A 22,787-nucleotide genomic window follows, 5' to 3' on the forward strand; every position below is an offset into this window, starting at 1 on the left:
CCTAAACCCCCCCCCCCCCCCCCCCGCCATTATCACTTATTAGTGTCCACCTGTGTTATAGGAGGAGTCCTTTTAGTTCTCCCATATAGAGGAGTGTATTTCTCCCATGGTTATGAGAAGCAGGATCTTCCATTCTATGAATACCGTAGGGGTACTTTGACGCTGTAATGGGCTTAAGCACTATATGGCCGTATGGCGTGACCAAATCCCCATATTTTTTGCTGAATATGTTCAGGTGTTTTAAACAGCCTTATGCCGCGTGCACACGATCGAATTTCAGCCCGCAAAAGACAGATGAGAGCTTTTCGTCAGAAAATGCGACCGTGTGTATGCTCCAGCGGACTTTTGCTAGCCGAATTCAAGCCAGCAAAAGATTGAAAGCATGTTCTTAATTTTTCGGCCAAAAATGCAATCGTCTGTGGCAATTCCGATGCGTAAAATTCCTACGCATGCTCGGAAACAATTTGACACATGTTCGGAAGCATTGAACTTCATTTTCTTGGCTCTTCGAAGCATTGTACGTCACCGCGTTCTTGACGGTCGTAAGTTTACCAAACTTTTGCGTGACCGTGTTGTATGCAAGGCAAACTTGAACGGAATCCCGTCGGAAAAGCCGTCATATCTTTTTCCGACGAGAAGTCCGATCGTGTGTACGCGGCATTACAGGATTTAAATGTCATTTTTGTATGTGTGCGCTGTAATCTTTTGTTCTTTTAAAAACACCAAATGCGCCTGAAAAAACATTAACCGCAACAGCATAGATGTGAACCTAGACTTAAGGATTGTTTATATGCAATATATTATATTTTTGTTTTTGGGTTTAATAAGGAGACACCATTATAAAAGGCCGCTGAGTTCTTCCTGGTAATGGTCATTGGTTCCAATCCCAACCATGGCGCTACCTGCCTGGAGTTTGCATGTTCTCCCTTTGTCTGTGCAGGTTTCCTCCGGGTATGCCGTTTTCCTCTCACACAACAAAGACATGCTGGTAGGTTAAATGACTCCTGTCTAAATTGGCCCTAGTATGTATGAATGTGAGTTAGGGACCTTAGATTGTAAGATCCTTGAGGACAGGAAACTGAAGTGAATGTACATTATATATGTAAAGCATGGTGTAAATTGATGGAGCTATACAAGTACCTGTAAGTGCGTGTCCGCTCTCCTCCCTGCCCTCTACCCTGCGGCGCTATTCCAGTCCCAAGCCTGCAGATGGGCAAGCAGAGTCCGGCATACATTATAGGGGGGCGGGCACTTTACCCGCTTGTGTGGAAGCAATTGGGGACCAGCGGAGCCCCCTCATAGCTTCCACTTGACAAGTGAGCCCTGCTACTTGCCGACAGCAGGGCTAAATGTAGAAATAAAACTACCTACCCGGTGCCCGGGACTGCATGTCACGGCGTTGGGTGATACAAATTGTGTATCCCTGCAACCGTGAATGAACTGACAAAAGCCAAGGCGCTAGAACGCAATTTCTAGTTGCCATGGCGACTGGGATTCGATCAGCCAACGGGGACCTGGAAGTGACATCATACACGTTGCTTCAGGGTCAGGAACAAGATTGGTGGGGAGAACAAACGTGTGTCCACTCTCCTCTTACTTTGCAGATGGGTAAGCAGAGAGATACATAGCGTGGGGTGGGCACTTTACCTGTGTGTGTGGAAGCAATCAGGCAGCAGTGGAGCCCTCCAAATGCTTCCACCTGACAAGTGAGCCCTGCTGGCTGAAGAGGGGCCAGGAGCACCGGCATGGGACCCAAGGAGGAGGATCAGGGCTGCTCTGTGCAAAACCAATACAGGTAAGTATAAGAGGTTTGTTTTTTTTTTTTTTTTTTTTATTAAAAGAAAGCTGTAGCTTTACAAACACTTTAAGCTGCAATTGTATGTTAGGTGTGCCTCTGGGTGTACAGAGGAAAGGAATGGAGGGTGATGACATCGGCCGCCCCTTCCTGAATGACCTCTCCCAATTATTATCTCATGTCTGACTCAGGATTACGCATGTGACACAAAATCAGGGCCTGTGCTACCACTAGGCAAACTAGGCAGCCGCCTAGGGTGCCTGGCCACTGGTGTTCCTTCTCTCTGAGGGAAGCATCTAAGTATCAGCAGGCAGCCGCCGCTCCGTTTGCGCATAGTGTCAGAGGCGCATCGGCGGAGGACTGTGTCTGTGTCCTGACTCCCGAAATAATGGAAGCAAGCAAACATTCTTTGATGGCCGCTTCATTAAAAAGGTGGGTTATACATGGGCAGGGGGAAGGGGGTGGAGCCAAGGGGGGTGGCAAAATTAGGTTTCGCCTAGGGTGTCAAAACTCCTTGCACCAGCCCTGCACAAAATATATATCTTGTTCTTTATTCTATTTGTTACTATGGTATCAGAGACTTACTGATGGTAACAATACACCTCCATGCTCTGTGTAGAACTTCTCCTACAGACTTTCTGCTTGGAAACTGTCCCCTGATATTATTCAGCAAATATTTCCATGTATACAAGTCTTGTCCTGACTACAGGAGGAAATGAGGTCATGAGAGCTGACTGTGGACAGGTCATGTGATCACATGGCAGGGGCCGCAGATTCCCCCCCCCCCCCCCCCTCTGTTATTGTTTCCCATGGTCCTTGAACAGGACATGGTTATATGCATCTAGCACACAGCCTGAGGACACAGCCACCCTGTACACAACTACAAGTCCCATAATCCTCCCCGTCCACACAACCTACCCCTCTCACAGCCCTTCTCCCCTCTCCTTATATTTACCTCCAGGCGGCTGACACTCCTCCCACTCACTCCCCGCCGCGGTCTCTGCACGTAAACGGGCCACACCGGACAATGGCTACCAAAACAAACAGGAACTTCGGCCAGCCAACCGCAAGGCGACCCGAGCGCCTCACGTGATCTACACCTTTTACGTTTAAAAGACAAGGGCTTCGCCGTACAAAAACAATACGGCAGCTGAAGGTTGCGGAGAGGGCGATCGCCCCCTGCAGGCTTGGAGGAAGGCTAACGTGAGAGTGGTGGTTAAAGTTGTGAGCTGTGTGCTTGGGTTTGGTTGTGCAGTAGCTGAGGACATTTTACCATAAACTCCATGCACGCAGTACTGTAAGGACTCATTTTGACGTGCTTTGAAATTTGAACACTTAATAATGTATCTATTGCATTAACATGCATTGATGATGTGTTTTTTTTTTTTTTATTGTGTTTGCGTAAAGTAGAACTATTGGCAAAACTTATTTTTTTCCCTTTACATAGAGTAATGCCCGGTTCACTTCCTGTCCCATAACCAAACAGGAAGTAAGAGGAAATCCCTGGAAATTAGGACACTTACCTGTCCTGGAGTCCAGCGATGTCGGCACCGCAGCTGATATTTCCATCAGATGTCGGGTGCATGCCGCCGCCATTGCGCTCCTCTCTCCTACTTTCCCGGCGACAGGGGAAGGAGGAACGGTCCCAGCTGAGGCTCCCGAAAGTGGGAAAGGATACCTGTCAAAGACAGGTATCCTGTTCCCCCCCGAAAGGTGCCAATTGTGGCACTGGAGGGGGGAAGGAACCAGATGAGCAGAAGTTCCACTTTTGGGTGGAACTCCGATTTAACCAATTCAGCCCCACAAGGATTTACCCCTCTAAAGAGGAAGTAAACCCTGATGGGTGTTACTTCCCCTTTGTTTCCCTGCAAAGGTAAAGCATAATGGGCTACTATGCATTGCATAGTAGCCCATTATGTGACACTTTCCTGCAGGAAAAGCCCGCGATGTCCCTGTCTTCCTCGCTAGTAGCGAGTGTCCATTCTTCACCCCTCTTCCTCCCGGGGCTGCGAACTCCGGCTCTGTGACTGGCCGGAGTCCCGTGACGTCACTCCCGCGCATGCGCGCGGGAGCCGCCTTTAACGGCATGACCCGAGCTAGAAATGGCACAGCGTGCCCTTTCTAACTCCGGCGCAGAAGAAAAATCACCCTAAGGCGATCTGCAAATATCTCCTAGACCGTGCAGGTCTGGGAGATATTTTAAGCACTTACAGGTAAGCCTTAATCTAGGCTTACCTGTAGGTTAAAGTGGTTGTAAAGGCTTTAACTGACAATTGCGCTGTCGTGGGATGTTGTATCCAAACAAAAGTGATGTCCTTTTTTTTCCCCACAAATAGAGCTTTTTTGGTGGTATTTGATCACCTCTGCGGTTTTTATTCTTTTGCGCTATAAACAAAAAAAGACCGAAAAGACTGACAATTTTGCTATAATAAATATCCAAAGAAAAATGTAAAAAAAAACCAAATTTCTTCATCTGTTTAGGCCAATATGTATTCTTCTACATATTTCTGGTAAAAAAAAAATCGCAATAAACAATTATTAATTCGTTTGCACACAAAATTATAACATCTACAAAATAGGTTATAGATTTTCGGCATTTTTATTATTTTTTTTTTTTCTTATAATGGCGGTGATCAGTGATTTTTAGCGGGACTGCGACATTGCATCGAACAGATCACACACTTTTTTGGGACCAGTGACATTTATACAGCGATCATTGCTATAAAAATGCACTGATTACTCTACAAATTACACTGGCAGGGAAGGGGTTAACACTACTGACTGGGAGTACAGAGAAATCGCTGTTCCTGAACAATAGGAACAGACAATGACGCTGTACCACCCTGACAGAACAGGGATCTGCTTTGTTTATACTGGCAGATTCCCGTTCAGCCTTTTTGTGGAGCGATCACGGGTAGCTGGCGGACATCGCGGCTGCCAGCCACGCAAGTCGGCGCCACGGGCACGCACCCACTATATCTATTACATGAAGTGCCGTACCGGTACGGCGATTCACTGATAAGTGCTGCCCTGCCGCAGTATAACTACAGTGGCTGGTCGGCAAGTGGTTAAAGTGGAGTTCCACCCAAAAGTGAAACTTCCGCTTATTTGCTTCCTGGAATGGGTACCTGATTTTTGACAGGTCCCTGTTCCCACTTGTGGGAGATGGCCCCCTCCTCCTTCCTCTGCCGCCGGGCCAATTAGAAAGCGCAGCGTGCTATGCACGATAGGGAACCGTCTGTGAAGCCGAAAGTCTTCACTGCTGGTTTCCCTTAGTGATCCAAAGATCGGCTGGGGTGCCGACATCATGGGGTTCCCTGGACAGGTAAGTGTCCATATATTAAAAGTCCGCAGCTACAGTATTTTTTGTAGCTGCTGACTTAGAATTTTTTTCCCCCAGGCTGGAACTCTGCTTTTATTTTCAGGGATTTCCCCTTACTTTCTGTTTGGCTATGGGACAGGAAGTGAAGGGAAATTTTGGCAATGGGAAACAGATGGTATAACAGTGTATGTGTGTACCTGTGTATTGGGAGTGCACGTGGGCTGCAAGTGCACGTGGGTTGTGACTACCTGTGTATTGTATTGTTGAGTACTAGTGTATTGTTGAGTATTAGTGTCAGGAAGCTAGTTGTTAAGTAATTTGGACAGGGTATAATCCCCAATCCTCATTAAATTAGTAGGTACGATGCCCGGCAGGTGTGGAAATGCGACTCTGTGTACATCTTGCGGCATGTATGTGTTCCTTGATCATCTGATCGAGGGTGAGTACTGCTGTGCAAAATGTAAGCACATTGTTTCTCTGGAAGTCCGGGTTCTGAATCTGGGGAAGCAACTGTCAGCACTGAGAAGTCCCTCCATACTAAAGGAGAGCCGGGAACGTACACGGCAGGTGCCGGCAGGGGCCAGCACAGAGGCGGGTGGAGACAAAGAGGTGCAGGCACTAGAAAAGAGTAGATGGGTGACAGTTATGAGGGTTAGAGGGGAAAGTGCCAGGGAGGCCGATCCAGGGCTGGAACATCCCAATAAGTACGCTCCATTGAGTTACATTGGTGAAACGAGTCAGGGACCAGCACTGCTAGAGCCGAGGGACTCCCCTAGCTGCCAGGGGAAGAACTCCTCCAGTGGGGGGGGGGCGAAGGGAAAGGAAAGACAGATTCTGGTGGTAGGGGACTCAATTCTTGGACAGAGAGGGAGAGAGTTTAAAACAACTATTAGATAAGCACCTGAACAACCACAACATACAGGGATATACAATGTAATACTGACATATAATCACACAGTTGGACTTGATGGACTTGTGTCTTTCTCAAGTCATCTTCCAGGACGGCAGGCCTGAGAGATGAGAGGCTCCTCCCCACAGGAAACACAATCAATCAACAGCTGTTTTAAGTCCACACCCTTCCCCCTGATCCTCAGTTTTTGATTGTGTTTCTCCCTACACGGCGAAACTGTTGTTTTTTTCCAAATGACCGAAGCCTGGGGCTTGTGGTCTCCCCCTGGGAGCCGGACCAAATGCCTGGGAAGCCTCTGGGTCTGGCGGGATATATTTATCCTTCCCGGGGGGTTCCCCTATTCTTTCCTCAGGGGGGGCAGCAGAAACTGGGAAAGCCCCCCTGAGAGCTGAAGGCCCCTGGGTACAGTGGTGTCCCCAGAACTTCAGGGGCCTTTATCCTGTCTCCCCCCCCCCCCCCTTACCTGTCCGGAAGTCCTTTCAGACGGGGGTGCTGGCCGTCGGTTCTTTCCAGGGGGATCGTATCCCCTGACTCCTGGGTCCCTGGTAGCTCGCGTGGGCTGCTGGGGAGGGCACCGCCTGAACGACCCGCGTTCTTACCCAGAAGGGAAGGCTGAGAGTCAGCAGGAGCAGGCGCCCACATCCTCCTTTCGAGGAGGCACCAGTTTACTATGGTGAATGTCTGCCTAAACCACCTCATGGGAATGAGGAACGTACGGCATTGCCCCCCCCTCCCATGTGTATATACTGACTGGACAGAGCAGGACACAGCCTAACCTTGCAGCTCCCTAAAGGGACAGCAGTTGTGGGGGGGGGGGGGGGGGCACTTTGGCGGCTATCCTCCTTGCGTGTGGACCATAAGGATGGAAAAGCAAGCCCGGTGGCTGTGGAAAAAGGGGAAGACGACAACGGTGAGTCAAAAATCCCCAAACCCAGCCAGATGGTTTCTGGGCATTTGAGATAATCTCCCCTGGGGTCTGGATTCAAATAGCCCAGAAGCTTTTGCTAAAGACACCAGCCACAACTCCCTCCTACATCAGAGATGCTGTATGGTGGACAAGTGGTGCAGAGGAGCGAGTGTGCCTAAACCACCTCAGATGGGAAAGAGGTAGGTAAGGCATTTTTTCCCCTTCCACCTGTATTTACTGAGTGGTGCAGTGCAGGACCTGGGGTCTCCATAACAAAATAGCCCAGAAGCTACTGCTAAAAACCACCAGCCACAGCTTCCTCTTATAGCAGAGACACTGTGGTTATCACAACAGTAGGTTGCCAGCCTCTCCCTACATACCCCGTTGTGGTACATTAGTAGGGGTGAATACAGCAAAGAGGGTGACCTGGTAGAACAAAGAGTTCCTTACTGGCCAGGTATACCACTGAACAAGTTATTAATGGTGCAATGGTTGAAGGATTCAGGAGTAAGCTCCCTTGCTCAGCAGGTGCACTAGGTTATCTGGACCTATTTGCCCAGCTGCTAGGAATCTGCTTAAAGTTGCTCCAAGATGCTTAAAAGCTGACCTAACTTTCAACAATGTGGCAGGGACCAAGCTTCTGTGTGGCACAGTAGGGGTTCCCTTGTGACAGATCCTCCTTTTGGGTGTTGCTTGCTATGGGTAACTTTTCATAAGCTCCAACCTCCCACTCCACTCTTACATTGTGGTTATATTTTAATGCAGGGGGTAAGAAAGACCTTTTTGTTGGTTTGGGCTACAGTCCACTCAGTGACAGATCTAAAAGCGATTTACCATAAATCGTTTTTCCTATATTCTTTGATTAAGGATTTTCTGTGCAAACATATGCAAGAGCTAGATGGCTATATGATTGCTTCTTTAAGGGCTGCAGGTGGCTATTTACCTCCAGGCTAAATTGGTAACCACCCTTTTTAGAGGTCTTATATTGGTCTCTAGGGCTGGGCTCATTGAGACTTTAGTTACTGATCAGCCCCACCCGTGTATGAGCTGGCTAGCGTTTGCTCAATCTATGGAGGTAAGGTAGGACAACAGCTACTATAGTAAGGTGTCCAACCATTTTGGGATTGGTTCCTTCACTGGTGGTGAAGGATTAGTATCTACAGCCCAGGCTATGCCTATGAAATAATTTGCTCCTGTTTGGTTATTTCATAAAGGGATACACCATGACTCCTTCTTGGCTGCTCACCAGTAGACCTCAGTAGTGAAGGTTTGTCCTTGCTGGGGTGTTTGGTGGCACAACTAAAGTACACATTGAGATTTGTGACCTCTCTGCTGAAACTTGTTGGGTGTCCTTTATATCCTAAAGGTACTGCTTTGTTTGGCTACAGATCAGAAAATACAACAGGGAAGGTGGTCTGTACTTTCTGGTTTTGTGCCGCACGCCAGAAACGCACATCATTGAGTCTGGTGATGACATTTCTGCTCATAATTGTTATATTGCTGCACATCAGACCTACACAAGATTGGGGTCTGTCTGTGGGGTTTTTGTGTCCTGTATTACTGCCTTATTGGTTGCTTATCAGAAAGGCAGCAGGAAAGATTGATGGCAGGGGTAGTACATATACTGCCTTTGGTAATCGGTACAGCACCACAAGGTGGCGTCGTCCTGATTCAGACAGTGCTATTAACGGCAATAGCTGCCGATTTTAGGCATGCGATTTGACATGCGAGTCGCATGCCAAATCGCTTCAATATGGATGTGCTATCTCTATTCAGAATTGTTAGATTGTTGCACATTAGAGATATACACAATTGAAGTTTGTCTGTGGGTCCTGTATTACTGCCTTATTGGTTGCTTATCAGAAAGGTAGCAGTGAAGATGGATGGTCCTGATTTTGTTGGAAAATACAAATTGAACCTGTGCCATGGGTAGTACACATACTGCCACTTGTAATCGGTGCAGCACCACAAAGTGACGTGCTGATTCAGACAGCGCTATTAACAGCAATGGCTGCCGATTTTAGGCATGCGACTTTGACATGTTGAGTTGCATGCCAAATCACTTCAATATGGATGTGCTATCTCTATTCAGAACTGTTATATTATTGCACATCAGACATATACAAGATTGAGGTCTGTCTGTGGGTCCTGTATTACTGCCTTATTGGTTGCTTATCAGAAAGGCAGCAGTGATGACGGATGGTCCTGATTTTGTTGGAAAATACAAAATTGAACCTGTGCCAGGGGTAGTACACATACTGCCATTGGTAATCAGTGCAGCACCACAAAGTGGCCAGGGCTGATTCAGACAGTGCTATTAACGGCAATGGCTGCCAATTTTAGGCATGCGATTTGACATGTTGAGTCACATGCCAAATCACTTGAATATGGATGTGCTATCTCTATTCAAGATTGTTGTTGCACATCAGACACATACAAAGTTGAAGGTTTACTGCCTTATTGGCTGCATATCAGAAAGGACACAACAGTGAAGTTTGTTTGGCTTTTTCTGATTTGTTTTTGCTGCTCAGCAGGGAGACACATTGAGGGTAATGACATCTCTGCTCAGTATTGGTATATGCTACACATCAGACATACACAAAGATTGAACATTGTTTGTGTCCTGTATGTCCTATATTTACTGACTTATCGTCCGTATATCAGAAAGGCACAGCAGTAAGTGGTGTTTCTCATTGATCTTCCTTGCTGTTTCTTAGGTATACACAGTAGGGGGTTGTTGGCTGCACTCCTCCAGGGAGCCACAGCATGGGGACCCCTTGTTTGTTCGACCCGAAAACTGCTTTTCCTGCGACCTGTGTAATCTTGAGGTCTGTGGTTCCGTAAGCAGGGACTGCTGGATACGCTGCGACCTGGAGTCGCACAGTCACGAATGATACCCTTTGGAAGCCATAGTATGACTTCTCATGCGTCTTGCAGTCCCAAGTGGCAGGTTGGGTCGCACGGGTGTGGGAACCCTAAGCTTATCTGTCCCTTCTGGTTCAGGTTTTGCAATGCTGCAGGAATACTCATTGTGGAGTTATTGCCTTATTTGGCAGTAGACCAGAAAGATCGCAGCTGTAAAGGCTGTCTGTTGTTTGTTTTTATGTTGCTGCACAGCAGAAGTACTCAACATTGAAGCTTGTTGGTGCTTTCTGTTTCATATTGCCTTACCTTATGGCACTTCAGAAAAACACAATGCTGTAGGTTGCTTGTGTTCTTTCTCTGTTGGTTCTATGTAACTGCACTACAGAACTGCATAACAGGAAGGATTGTCTTATAACTGTACTTGGTGGTTCGTCATAAATACGCAACATAGAAGTTTGGGTCTTTCTGTCTTCTCGTTATAGCCTTGTTTTGCAGTAAAACACCACTGTAAAAGGGGGTTCCCGTCCTTTCTGTATTTACCAGTTATGACCTAGCTAGCTCACTTCAGAAATGCGCAGCATTTAAGGTGTGTTTGTGTCTTAATGCTTACATATTGGCCGCACATCAGAAAACCAGACTGTGAGGTTCAGATTTGGGTCTCTTCCCATATTTGATATTTTGGTTTAGCTAGTCACACAACATTGATGTCTATGCTTGTGTCCTTTCTGTCTAAATCTATTGTGCTATGTCCACAATCTATGATTTTTTTATTTGTGATATTAATAATACATGTATCACCTTTTTGTATTTCAGCCTTCTCTTCCGTGAAAGGGCCAGGAGTTCTGGTGCAGATGTCACATGTCAGAAAGCCTCGACCCCTTACTTTCAGGGATGCCAGAGCCATTTCCTAGGGTTGAAGCCCAGTAGAGTTATGGGTCACTGGAGGAAGGCGATAATGAATCGCCCTGTTTAATAAGAACTTAGGAAGTTCGGTTCAGAGGAGTTTTATGGCCTGAAGATGAAGTATAAACATGTATACCCGACCAAATAGGTTACAGCTCGGTGCATGGCCTTCATTTTGCCCTTCTAGCAAAACTAGATGTAGCAATATGAGTGTTCTTCTCCTGCTATAGATGTTAATCTCCTGAGTAGGCTCTCAGGCGTAAGTAAAACTATAGATTGGGCATGCCTTAAACCCAGGGATTAAGTTTTTGTTAATCTATTTCCCTTCAGTCTTTGCTGGCGTAAAGCTAAAAATGAACAAAAAGGGGTTGTCTGTCAGGGGCCCCCCTTTTTTGGCAGTTTTATTTCCCTGGACAGGGTTGTGTTAAGACAGGCCCCCTTATGGATCAATGTAGTGTCCTTGTCTTACAACACAGGTCTCCGATTAATCTTTTTAGTGGTTCTAAACAGCACCTATAGGCAGAATAGGCCATTGTTGGTAGATGTGTGACAGGCAACATTGATAACCTACAAGTTTAACATGTTTTCTGATTCCATCTTTAAGAGCCCACTCCACCTAGATCCTGCATCCGAAACAGAGAAGGCAGGGACACCGGTGGAGTAGACCGGCAGATCAGCCGCATGATCCAGCTAAGATGCCTTCATCAAGCATATGGAGTAAAGGTAAAGCTTACTGCAGAACCGAGGTTCGCCAAGAGTCTTGCAGTGGTCCCACCCTAAGGTAGGCCTGAGGTACTTGATTATCCTCTCAGGTGTGCCGTCCTGGAAGATGACTTGAGAAAAGTACTAGTTACTTACCGGTAACTGTCTTTCTGGGAAATCTTCCAGGACGGCAGGCCTACTTCCCACCCGTTGGAGGAGGGAAAATTTTAGAACACTAGAAGGTGAGTGCCTATGAGGAATGATTTCCCTTGTGAACCAGGTTCAGGAGTTACTTCTCTACAAACTGAGGATCAGGGGGAAGGGTGTGGACTTAAAACAGCTGTTGATTGATTGTGTTTCCTGTGGGGAGGAGCCTCTCATCTCTCAGGCCTGCCGTCCTGGAAGATTTCCCAGAAAGACAGTTCTTCAACCTCACCTGCTATGTAACTATCTACCCCCACCCCCTTACTCTATCATAAAATGAAAAAAAAAGTTTTGCCTATAGTTCTACTTTGTCATCAATTTTCTCTTTATTACATTTTTTAAAAAGTAAACATTAACATTTATACATCATATCACTTTCAAAAATACATATAATGATATCTTCATATGAATAACAGTAGATAAATAAATAATCTTAATCACTATCACTCTTCTTCCCTATTTCTATTATTTCTACCCTCCCCTAATACCTTTTCATACTTGAAATCATTTCTACTCCTGACACTTTCTGATAGATCTCAAATATCTTATTCCAAAATCTCCTCACCCCCTGACATCCGTACCATACATGGTCCATCGTCCCTCTCTCTGTCTTACATCTCCAACAGATCTCTGTATTTCCTTTATTAATTATATTTAACGCTACTGGGCTCCTATACCATCTCATTGCAATCTTATCATTTCTCTCTTGATATTTATTTGCTATAGTTGCTTTGTGTATTATTTCAAAGATTTTATTCCCATTCTTCTACTGATATAGGATTACCCATTTCTTTTTCCCATTTCTTTATTCCAGTTATCTCTCTAAGGGAGCCAGAAGGGAGTAATAGATCATATATCTTTGATAATTTTTTAGTTAGTTCTTGTTCTGCCACTAAAATGTTTTCAAATTTAGTTAAAGGTCTATTTATTTTATGTATTTTTAACTCCATGAATGTCCTTAACTGTTGGTATTGTAACCATTTATTTTTGTATTCAGGTCCCATATCCTGCAATTTTGGTAGTTTCCCGTCCACTAGGACCTGTACCGCCCTTATGTTCTCCATTATATTCCATTCTAAGTAATTTTGACTTCTAAAGCTGGGAGAAATTCGGGATTGAAGAACAAAGGTGTCATGGGTCCGATCATTGTAGAAAGATTCCCCCCTTTTATTATAGTTTCCCATATTTTTAGTGTAGCGTTTACAAAAATTGTTAATTCTTTTTTTTGGTCTTAAGTGGGGGGTTTTATCCATGGGAGAACCCTTAGTTGTGGTCCTATTATTTCTACTTCTAGGCTGACCTATTGATACTAGTCAATGATGCTGCTTGTATTTTATGAAATCTGGTAATGCTAGTCCTCCATTTTTTTTTCTAGTTAAAGTTTCTCTTTTTATTCGGGGAGTTTTGTGGGCCCAAATAAAGCTTACTACAGCTTTTCTTAATTCCAGCATCAATTTTTTAGGAGGATCTAAGGGTATTGTTTGGAAAATATATAATATTTTTGGCAATATATCCATTTTTATTATGTTGATTCTTCCCATTCATGAATATGTATATGTATAGTTCTACTTTAAGGGAATTCCTTGGGACCCCCTGGTTACCAGAACTAGTGTCCCCATAAGAAGATATCCCTTCTATTACTATTCTTGGGACAACCCAGAATGTGGGATTTTCTCTTACTTTCATTTTCAATGATAATGGTTAACAGGACAAGTAGAGAGGGTGAATCTCCCTAAAGGAGGCACAGACCGCAATAAAAACTGACCGGGGTTCTAATCCCTCTCCAAAACTAAAAAAAAAAAAAAAGTTTTGCCTTTAGTTATACTTTAAGAAACGCTTTGCATGCAGCTGCTTTTTGTTGGTTTTCTATTGTATGGCTTCTAATAATAACATCTTGGCTAGTAACTCATTCTAAATGCATCTCAAACACACGGTAAACACCATGAGGGTATTTGTGGCGCAGTTGCGGATTGTTTACATTGACGTTGATGGAAGCATTTGGAGAGCCGTAAAGCCAAATGACACCTGTTGGGCTCTTTCAGACTTGCTTTGGCATGTGGTTCTCTCTGAAGAGTGATCCACATTCTCATTGCATTTCAGATGGTATTTCACAGGTGGTGAGGAAGTGTACATTGCCTGAATTAACCCTATAATGCTGCACTACTGTGGCACAATCACATGCATTGCATACCCCCTCACTAACAGTCTGGGTCCCTCGCCAGTGCCTGCATCTTCTCCCTGGCATCTACATTGGCCTCTATGGCATGACTTCACTGCTGCACATGCGGAGGAGTCAGTCATCTTGGCACACAGAGAGAGGGCCGGAACTGTAAGAAGAGCAGTGCATGCCATGCGCAGCTCAGTTTACATGCTGTAGAAGACTACAAGTGAGCAGGTAGGTGTTCACAGAAGAGACATTGGGGGAAATTTATCAAAACTGGAGCTAACAGAATCTTGAGCAGATGGGCTATTAACCAATGAGCTCTTCAGCTTGTTCAGTTAAGTTTTGAAAATTAAATATAGAAGCTGATTGGTTGCCAGGCACAACTGCTCCCGATTCTGTCTGGTCTAGTTTTAATAAATACTCTTTATTGCATTTCTCTTCTGCAATAATAGCCTGTCTGCTCACAGTCTATTTAAATTTGTGTTCCAAAGTCCCGTGGTGGGACAAAAACAGCTATAACAAACTTGAGAGGTTCTAAAAATTTCCTACTGTATCAACAACTAAAGAAAAGGCAAAGAAAATGAAAGCAAAATAAAAGTTTGAGTAATGTTATCACATGGCTCATCAAAAATTTCTGAATGTAGCCAGAGTATTACATTTAGAGATGTGCACAAAAATTAGCTTTGTTTTGTTTCGGATTAATTCGTTAAGTTAATCATTTTGTTTCATCATCTTCGTTATGTTAGAATGATTTGTTTTTGTAATTGTTTTGTATATTCAAATTCATTTTGTATATTCGTTGTTCTGAATCGATTCGTATTTCGGACATTAATTCAGGAAGATTGCCTATATTCGTTTTAATGTGTTTATTTAATATTTCGGAAGATGACTTACGCATTCTGTTTAGGTTGGATTGAGGTGGAGCTATCAGAGTCTCTGAAACATAACATACTGAATGGAACAAAATTGATTTTGGATTCATTTTGTTATGTTATGATTTGGAGATCCACCTCCATCCAACCCAAACACAATAAGTAGGAATCATCTTACTTCACTTTTATACCTTACTGTATTTATTGCAATATTTTTCCAATTTACAGTGCCTTGCAAAAGTATTCACGCCCCTTGGCATTTTTCGTGTTTTGTTGCCTCGCAACCTGGATTTAACAAGGATTGTTTGAGGATTTGCATCATTTAATTTACAGAACATGCCCACAACTTTGAAGATGTTTTTTTATTTTGTTTTATTGTGAAGCAAACAACAAATATGATAAAATAACAGAAAAAGTCAATGTGCATAACTATTCACCCCTCTAAAGTCAATACTTTGTAGAGCCACCTTTTGCGGCTATTACAGCTCCAAGTCGCTTTGGATAAGTCTCTATGAGCTTGTCACATCTTACCACTGGGATTTTTGCCCATTCCTCCTTGCAAAACTGCTCTAGCTCCTTCAAGTTGGATGGTTTGCACTTGTGAACAGCAATCTTTAAGTCTGACCACAGATTTTCTATTGGCTTGAGGTCTGGGCTTTGACTAGGCCATTCCAACACATTTACATGTTTCCCCTTAAACCACTCAAGTGTTGCTTTAGCAGTGTGTTTGGGGTCATTGTCCTGCTGGAAGGTGAACCTCCGTCCTAGCCTCAAATCACACACAGAGTAGTACAGGTTTTGCTCAAGAATATCCCTATATTTAGCACCATCCATCTTTCCCTCAACCAGTTTCCCAGTCCCGACTGCTGAAAAACATCCCCACGGCATGATGCTGCCAACACTATGTTTCACTGTGAGGATGGTGTTCTTTGGGTGGTGTGATGTGTTGGGTTTGCACCAGACATAGCGTTTTCTTTGATGGCCAAAAAGTTCAATTTTAGTCTCATCAGACCAGAGCACCTTCCTCCATACATTTTGGGAGTCTCCCACATGCCTTTTTGCTGAAAGTAATGGCTTTCTTCTGGCCGCTCTGCCATAAAGCCCAACTCTATGGAGCGTACGGCTTATTGTCGTCCTATGTACAGATATTCCAGTCTCTGCTGTGGAACTCTGAAGCTCCTCCAGGGTTACCTTAGGTCTCTGTGCTGCCTCTCTGATTAATGCCCTCCTTGCCCGGTCCATGAGTTTGGTGTGCGGCCGTCTCTTAGCAGGTTTGCTGTTATGCCATGTTCTTTCCATTTGGTTATGATAGATTTGATGGTGTTCCTAGGGATCATCAAAGATTTGGATATTTTTTTATAACCTAACCCTGACTTGTACTTCAACATTGTCCCTTACTAGTTTGGAGAGTTCCTTGGTCTTCATGGCAGTGTTTGGTTAGTGGTGCCTCTTGCTTAGGTGTTGCAGCCTCTGGGGCCTTTCAAAAAGTTGTGTATATGTAATGACAGATCATGTGACACTTAGATTGCACACAGGTGGACATCATTTCAATAATTATGTGACTTCTGAAGGTAATTGGTTGCACCAGAGCTTTTTATGGGCTTCATAACAAAGAGGGTGAATACATACGCACATGCCAATTATCAGTTTTTTATTTCTGAAAAATAGTTTTATGTATATATTTTTCTAATTTTACTTCAACAACTTAGTTAGTTGAACAACTATTGTGTTCTGATCCGTCACATATAATTCAGATTAAAAAAACATTGAACTAAAGGCTGTAATATAACAAAATAGTTAAAAAGCCAAGGGGGGTGAATACTTTTGCAAGGCACTGTATAATTAGTGCATTTTTAAATTAATGAAAAAGGTAATGCAACATAAAAACAAAATGAATCCAAATTCATTTGGTTCAATCTTTATGTTGTTACGTTTAGGAGATTTTGCCGTGTACTATGTCTGATTCCGTAATTTGCGCATGTGCATTTCAATTCATATTTACGGCACGCTGACTGTCAGTCAGTGTGCCGCTAAAGTGTATAGCGATGGGCTGTGGTAACGCAATCCTCACTGCCCAGCATTGCAGCTGTCTTGCGAGAGCACTGAGTATCATCTCTTCCTGAAACCCCATGTGACTAACTACATTACAGGGGTTGTTCACACTGTAACCAGGCAAGCACACAGGACGCAAAGAGGATAGCATTACGCACATGTGCGAAATCACTGAGGCAACATAGTAGAAGGGCCGAAGTAGGGTTGGGATCGGCATCAAAAATGCCCCAAAAATAGTGCCAGCTTCCAAAGCATCGGAAGACAAAACATCAGATGCAATAAAAGTAATGACACTCCAATTGCAGCGTAACATACCTGTTTAAATTGTAATGTGGATTGAAGTGCAGATTAGTGTTCAACAGGATTTTGCAGTACTGAGTTTACTACCGCTTTAACAGAAGGTCCTGAATGAAACAAATAAATACCAATACATTTCGCTGTTTCATTATAATTTATTTTGGATTCATTGAAATCCATTACTATTGTAATTCATATACATCTGAATCTCCAAATAACGAAAATCTCGTCCAAATTTTGATTCGTAAAGAAACAAAATACACAAGTCTAATTCTCATGGCACATATATAGAACGTTAAACAATATGAAAAGGTGCGCTCAGCTGCAAATATGTGATATCAAAAAACTGTTGCAATCAAACAATCCTTGAATAGTTAGGAGAAAAAGAGGTTGTGAAATAAATAAGATGTGCTGTTTTTGACTGAAAATGATCTCACCAAGAGATCATATGCGTGTGAATGGAAGCACCTCTGAAGACAAGTGGTCAGCCAGCTCCAGGGAATGTATCCAGGCCTATGGTGCTCCTTAAAGAGGAACTGCAATCTGCTCACATAATTTGTAAAAAAAAACATCTTTGCCATTCTGAAGCTTCCCTCCAACCATTCTGCATAATATTTTAAATATACTGTGATTCTGTACTTGCTAAATATGCTGTAGAAATCTCCCTCCACTAAGTCTGGCTGCAACCATTGTAACTGTGGGCAGCTGAAGCTGCTGCCTGTTCACTTCCTGGATTTACACACACACACACACACACACAGGCACACCTCCAGCTCTGCAGCTTTCATTAGCCCTCTTATGTCTCACCCCCCTATCTTCCTGGCAAACTCTCACAAGAGGCACTTCTAAGTATGCAGGCATCTGGGGTAAAGCTGTCCACATAGACCATCCTTTTCACCATCATCGACGTCGTCCCTTCCACGCTGCGCTCCTCAGATCGCTCTATTGCAGGGTAGTCTTCCTGGTCATGACTGCAGTCTGACAGAGGTGAGAGCCGGCGGTGCGGGGGGTGGTCTATGTGGAAAGCTTAACCTTGGATGCCTGCATACTTAGATGTGCCTCTTTTAATCATCAACCATGTGAGTTGCTAAAATGTAACCATATTGCTACACTTCGAGGCGCCTCTCTTCTCTTTTATACTCTGTAGCTCCTGCTGGATTTTGCTTCTAATCCCCTTGTGAAGGCCTTCATTTGTGAATGGACATTTTATGGTTACGCAACCTATCACATTGCTATAATCTTTTTAAATAGACTATAAACTGAAGGATTTATGAATAAATTATTGTGGAACGAATCGTCTGAGTTTCCATTATTTCTTATGGGGAAATTCGCTTTCACATACAAGCGCTTTCGATTACAAGCATGTTTCTGGAACGAATTATGCTTGCAATCCAAGGTTTTACTGTACAAGTATTCATATAGTGCTTTGTGCGCTTTTACAAATTGTAGATTCACATCAGTCCCTTCCCTCAAGGAGCTTACAATCTAAGGTTACTACAAAAAAGGTACTGTACAATTAAAAATCCAGACAAAGCTGTGTATTTGATTAATTTCTATGTATATTATACACTCCCTTGAAGATTTAGATCTGCTTTAAAGCAACTAAAGTCTGCAATACTTTGTTTGCTCCAATGGTTTGATGCATGTGAGGTCCCTCTCTCTGGCATCTTCTCCCTAGCTTTGGTTGTCCTAATGATTTAAGTAACTAAACATGTGTAGAAGTTCATTCATCCTAGAACACAACAGAAGCTTGCTTATAGTATAGAGTAGTTATAAACCTTCTCCAAAGAAACAAAAACATAAGAAATAATTTTTATATATGATGTGTAAATGGGAACACATAATCAATATATCAAGGTTTTGTTTTTTTTTTTCAAATTTGATATTGTAATGGTGGAAATACACTTTAGACAGAGTCTGATCAAAGTGCTTCTTGCTACTTCATGCATTCAGATTATTCCTTTGATATCAAACATCCCTGGGAATTCCCTTTTGCCTGCTGTCTGTCTTTATCTTGTTCCCTGAACAAGTCTTTGATTCTGCCTGTTTAGTAGTCTGTCAACCTTCAGTGACATAGTGGATGCACCACACCCTGTGGCATATTTTTATAGGCCCTCAGACCTTTATGAGGTCCTGCAGACAAGACCAATAAACTACTAGATTTATTCTAATCTGAGGAGAAATCCAACTAGGCTAGCAAGCATCCTCTGACATTTAAACATTAGGGGGTTAGAAATGGTTAGGAAAGAGGGAATAAAAATATCTTATCAATCAACAAATACCTTCAATAAAAATCAAAGATCCACCCAAAGGACAGTTCTGTCTGGATACAAATGTGAAAATATAAGTTTGGTTATGGTCAAAGCTTAAATATTTCTCTTAAATTTAGAATTTCTCCTGTGGTATAAAAATGTTTGGACCATAGAATTCAATACATAGCCTAGAAAAACACTGATTCCAAAAGTGTGTATTCAAGACAGGTTTTTAGTTCTGCACCAGAGAATGCCACATAATTTAGACTTAGAAGAATCTCATGTCCAGGTTTTTGAGTCAAACTGCTGCCCTAAAAAGCAATTACTAAGGCAGCAGGTCTATCTGTCATGCAAAACTAAAAGCATCTTAAATACACTACGGGGTTTATTAACTAAAGGCTAATCCACTGTGCACTACAAGTGCACTTGGAAGCAGCGGCGGCTGCTGGTCGGTGGGAATTTAAGTTACTTTCACTTTAAATGGTAATGGTAAACAGGACAAATAGAGAGGGTGAATCTCCCTAAAGGGGGCACAGATAGCAATAAAAACTGGCAGGTGTTCTAATCCATCTCCATTCTATCCAAAACTGAAAAAAAAGTTTGGCCCTTAGTTATACTTTAAGACGTCAGCATACCAAGACATTTTAGACAATTTCATGCTCCCAACTCTGTGGGAACAGTTTGGGGATAGCCCCTTCCTGTTCCAACATGACTGCGCACCAGTGTACAAAGCAAGGTTCATAAAGACTTGGATGAGCAAGTTTAGGGTGGAGAAACTTGACTGGCCTGCACATGACCTCAACCCGATAGAACATCTTTGGGATAAATTAGAGAAGAGACTGCGAGCCAGGCCTTCTCGTCCACATCAGTGCCTAACCTCACAAATGCGCTTCTGGAAGAATGGTCAAACATTCCCATAGACACACTCCTAAACCTTGCGGACAGCCTTCCCAGAAGATTTGAAGCTGTTATAGTTGCAAAGGGTAGGCCAACTCAATATTGAACCCTACGGACTAAGACTGGGATGCCATTAAAGTTCATGTGAGTATTAAGGCAGGTGTCCCAATACTTTTGGTAATATAGTGTATAAAAAAAAAAGCACAGCAATTTTGCGCTTGTGTTGAAATAAATATAAAAGCAGCAACAAATATTGTGAGTTAAAAACACAACAAAAATATGACAAAAAAAGATAAGTTGTGATGAAAAATATAAAACATAAATTGTTCAAAATGTGCATAAAGGTGTAAAAAAGAGTTTCTATGAAGTCCAAATGCACAAAAGGCTATGATCACAAAGTCAAATGGGGATATGGAACAAACGGAAGAAACTCATCAATTTCAGAAGGTCACATAAGCAGTGATGGTGTGCCTCCCATATGGGGTTCGATTTGGACTCTGGTCATCCAGATAATCCAGCAGTGAACCAAATTAACACAAAATGACAAAAGAACAATAGTGTAAAACCTTCTTACAGGATTTTTTATTGGGCTAAAAATTGCACTTGCACATTCCCAAAGAAGTACAGGCACGATAAGAACATATGGGATATATGAAATGTGTTGGGAGGAGATGATATTTGTAAGTTTTATTATGTTATTATTTTGAAATATGTAAGTTTTATGCACAAGGTGACATGAAAAGGAAAATATGAATAAAAGTAGGGTGGTAGGGTGGTTTCCTTTAGGGATGAGCTTCGTGTTCGAGTCGAACCCATGTTCGACTCGAACATCGGCTGTTTGATCGTTCGCCGAATTGCGAACGTTATGGGCCGTTCGCGCTAAATTCGTGTGGCGCGTCACGGCCCATAATTCACTGCGGCATCGCAGTGCATTGCTGGCTGATGATTGGCCAAGCATGCACTATGACCCGCATGCTTGGCCAATCACAGCGCCGTCAGTAGAGAGAGCTGTAATTGGCCAAAGCCAGAGTGGCTTTGGCCAATTATGGCTCAGGGGATTTAGTACACACCCCACACTATATAAGGCCGCCTGCACGGCGGCCCTGTGTAGTGTGTGTTCCGGTGTGCTGAGAGATAGAGAGAGAGAGAGAGAGACAGTGTCATTTGATTTGAGTTAGATAGATTAGGCAGAACAGTCAGTCAGTTAGCTGCACTTACAGTGTATTGTGTATATATATGCATCCCAGGTGTTGCATATATATATATATACACTGTATTCAGTTTAGCTAGATCCGTTCCTGTTATCTTCTATCTAGACTATTTACATTTAATGCAGTGCGTCCTGCTCACAGTGTTCAGCTAGATCCGTTCCTGCTATTTACATTTAGTGCAGTGCGTCCTGCTCACAGTGTTCAGCTAGATCCGTTCCTGTTATCTTCTAGACTATTTACATTTAGTGCAGTGCGTCCTGCTCACAGTGTTCAGCTAGATCCGTTCCTGCAATTTACATTTAGTGCAGTGCGTCCTGCTCACAGTGTTCAGCTAGATCCGTTCCTGCTATTTACATTTAGTGCAGTGCGTCCTGCTCACAGTGTTCAGCTAGATCCGTTCCTGTTATCTTCTAGACTATTTACATTTAGTGCAGTGCGTCCTGCTCACAGTGTTCAGCTAGATCCGTTCCTGTTATCTTCTAGACTATTTACATTTAGTGCAGTGCGTCCTGCTCACAGTGTTCAGCTAGATCCGTTCCTGTTATCTTCTAGACTATTTACATTTAGTGCAGTGCGTCCTGCTCACAGTGTTCAGCTAGATCCGTTCCTGTTAAATTCCTACTGACAGGCAGGCTTGTCTGGTTACAGTATATAAAGCTACCTGAAGAAAATTACAGGTGTTCTATTTGATCCTATTAGTACCACGGTCAGGCAGCTAGACTATTTACATTTAGTACAGTGCGTCCTGCTCACAGTGTTCAGCTAGATCCGTTCCTGTTATCTTCCTACTGACAGGCAGGCTTGTCTGGTTACAGTATATAAAGCTACTTGAAGAAAATTACAGGTGTTCTATCCCAGCTTAGTGCAGCTACAGGCCATTAGTATGTCTGGAAGGCCAAGAAGGAGAGGCAGACAGTCACAAGCCAATAAGAGAGGGCAAGCAGGCTCTGTGTCTAGTGCTGGTCGTGGAGACGGTGCATCCTCATCAGCACGTGGCCATGGGACACCTAAGGCCCAAATTTCTGCTGAGTATATAGGGCAGGACCCTACTTTCAAACATCTAACTTACAAACGACTCCTACTTGCAAACGGAAGGAGACAACAGGAAGTGAGATGAAATCTACCCCTAGGAAGGGAAATTCTCTCCTGTAAGAGTTAATATGGGAAAACAATTTCTCCTTTCCACTGATGCTTTCCAATCCTTGTTCCACAAAAAAACCCAAATTTTCAAAAAACATTTTTCATTGGGACAAAAAAGTGAGGTGAAATCTTCTGAAGAGGAGGAAAGACAGCAAAACAAATGTCACAGGGGTGATAACCCTTCCCTATGTTTTCCAAAAAGCTTAGAAAAGATTTTTTGGCTGGAGCTAAACACGTTAAAAATGTTCAAAATTACAAACAGATTCTACTTAACAACAAACCTACAGTCCCTGT

At 43.3% G+C, this 22,787-nt stretch overlaps 1 protein-coding gene across 5 annotated transcripts in view; it reads right to left on the reverse strand.

Annotated features, from left to right (window-relative positions):
• Nucleotides 1-3,329, reverse strand: part of N4BP2 (NEDD4 binding protein 2) — a 219,002-nt gene extending 215,673 nt beyond the window's left edge. For 3 of the 5 annotated variants that reach the window (XM_073608577.1, XM_073608554.1, XM_073608569.1), the window contains exon 1: nt 2,751-3,328. The gene's annotated coding sequence lies outside the window, so the exon portion shown is untranslated. Of the gene's footprint in view, nt 1-2,750 lie in introns of all 5 variants that reach the window. The other 2 variants (XM_073608591.1, XM_073608585.1) reach the window with 2 other exon arrangements.
• Between the last annotated feature and the right edge of the window lie 19,458 nt (nt 3,330-22,787).

Source organism: Aquarana catesbeiana, linkage group LG01, assembly GCF_042186555.1.
Source record: "Aquarana catesbeiana isolate 2022-GZ linkage group LG01, ASM4218655v1, whole genome shotgun sequence".
In the NCBI taxonomy this organism is placed as follows: domain Eukaryota; kingdom Metazoa; phylum Chordata; class Amphibia; order Anura; family Ranidae; genus Aquarana; species Aquarana catesbeiana.